We start from the raw sequence: 2,500 nt of genomic DNA, 5'->3' as shown, positions 1-2,500 counted from the left end.
ATGGTGCTGGGGGCAAGCGCCCGCCCCAGGGCCCAGCGTGTGCCGATGGTGCTGGGGGCAAGCGCCCGCCCCAGGGCCCAGCGTGTGCCGATGGTTATCGGGGCAACCGGCCGCACCAGGGCCCAGGGTCTGCCGATGGTGCTCGAGGCAACCGCCCGCACCAAGGCTCAGCATGTGCCGATTGTGATCGAGGCAACAACCCACACCAGGGCCCAGCTTGTGCCGATGGCGGTCGAGGCAAGTGCCCGTACCGAAGGGCAGCCTATGCCGATGATGGTCGATGCATGTGCCATCACCATGCGCCATCATGTGCCATTGATGGTCGAGGCCTTGGCCGAAGTTCGATTTTGAGCCACGGTGCCCATGCTTGGCTCCAGCATGTGCTGGTGCCGCATTTTTTTCACTCGGGACAGCATCGCCGGAGCATCGCCGGAGTACCGCCGGAGAACCTGACCGGCGGCATTGGGGTTCCGGCGATTGGGAGGGGGGCCGGGGGGGTGTGCGCACATGATGTGCGATGGGTGCTGGTACTTGGCCTTGTGTTGGCCCCCTATCCCTCATCAAACCTCTGAGAATTCACACCCCCTTAAAGAGCATTTGAGATTTTACAGGTTTGCTACCAGTAGCCGTTAAAGTGTCTGAAATGGGGACACTTTTTTCAAACGGTCACAAAATCTTCTCTACTTCGAGTTTTTAGCTGAATTTTTTTGTGCATGCCAACAAAAATAGAAGGATCATGCCTACAAAATTTGGGGCCAAAAATCCTTATAAAAAAATTTTAAAAAATCCCGAACCGCAAAAAGTTTCGAAAATCATGAAAAATAGAAAACGAGTCATCTTCCAACGAAACTTCACGTGAAGGCTTAGGGGACCATTGTATGAATTTACAAGCCATAAAAATGGCATTGGCACGGCAGAAATTTGAAGATGTGCCTAAACCCACCAGGGCCCAGCGTGTGCCGATGGTGCTCGAGGCAACCGCCCGCACCAGGGCCCAGCGTGTGCCGATGGTGCTCGAGGCAAGCGCCCGCACCAGGGCCCAGCGTGTGCCGACGGTGGTCGAGGCAACCGCCCGCACCAGGGCCGATAGTGTGCCAATGGTGCTCGAGGCAACCTGTCGCACCAGGGCCCAGCGTGTGCCGATGGTGATCGAGGCAACCTGCCGCACCAGGGCCCAGCGTGTGCCGATGCTGGTCGAGGCAAGCGCCCGCACCAGCGCCCAGCGTGTGCCGATGGCGCTCGAGGCAACCGACCGCACCAGGGCCCAGCGTGTGCCGATGGTGCTCGAGGCAACCTGCCGCACCAGGGCCCAGCGTGTGCCGATGGCGCTCGAGGCAAGCTCCCGCACCAGGGCCCAGCGTGTGCCGATGGTGCTCGAGGCAACCTGCCGCACCAGGGCCCAGCGTGTGCGGATGGTGCTCGAGGCAAGCGCCCGCACCAGGGCCCAGCGTGTGCCGATGGTGGTCGAGGCAACCGCCCGCACCAGGGCCCAGCGTGTGCCGATGGTGGTCGAGGCAACCTGCCGCACCAGGGCCCAGCGTGTGCCGATGGTGCTCGAGGCAACCGACCGCACCAGGGCCGAGCGTGTGCCGATGGTGGTCGAGGCAAGCGCCCGCACCAGGGCCCAGCGTGTGCCGATGGTGGTCGAGGCAACCTGCCGCACCAGGGCCCAGCGTGTGCCGATGGTGCTCGAGGCAACCGACCGCACCAGGGCCGAGCGTGTGCCGATGGTGCTCGAGGCAAGCGCCCGCACCAGGGCCCAGCGTGTGCCGATGGTGGTCGAGGCAACCTGCCGCACCAGGGCCCAGCGTGTGCCGATGGTGGTCGAGGCAAGCGCCCGCACCGGGGCCCAGCGTGTGCCGATGGTGGTCGAGGCAACCGCCCGCACCGGGGCCCAGCGTGTGCCGATGGTGGTCGAGGCAACCGCCCGCACCGGGGCCCAGCGTGTGCCGATGGTGGTCGAGGCAACCTGCCGCACCAGGGCCCAGCGTGTGCCGATGGTGCTCGAGGCAACCGACCGCACCAGGGCGGAGCGTGTGCCGATGGTGCTCGAGGCAACCGACCGCACCAGGGCGGAGCGTGTGCCGATGGTGGTCGAGGCAACCGCCCGCACCAGGGCCCAGCGTGTGCCGATGGTGGTCGAGGCTGCCGATGGTGGTCGAGGCAACCTGCCGCACCAGGGCCCAGCGTGTGCCGATGGTGGTCGAGGCAACCGACCGCACCAGGGCCGAGCGTGTGCCGATGGTGCTCGAGGCAAGCTGCCGCACCAGGGCCCAGCGTGTGCCGATGGTGGTCGAGGCAACCGCCCGCACCAGGGCCCAGCGTGTGCCGATGGTGCTCGAGGCAACCTGCCGCACCAGGGCGGAGCGTGTGCCGATGGTGGTCGAGGCAAGCGCCCGCACCAGGGCCCAGCGTGTGCCGATGGTGGTCGAGGCAACCGACCGCACCAGGGCCCAGCGTGTGCCGATGGTGCTCGAGGCAACCTGCCGCACCAGGGCCC

The sequence above is a fragment of the Durio zibethinus genome, unplaced genomic scaffold (genome assembly GCF_047325235.1).
Source record: "Durio zibethinus cultivar Kanyao isolate XHJ-2024 unplaced genomic scaffold, ASM4732523v1 HiC_scaffold_3, whole genome shotgun sequence".
Classification (NCBI taxonomy): Eukaryota; Viridiplantae; Streptophyta; class Magnoliopsida; order Malvales; family Malvaceae; genus Durio; species Durio zibethinus.
This window is presented reverse-complemented; position numbering follows the sequence as displayed.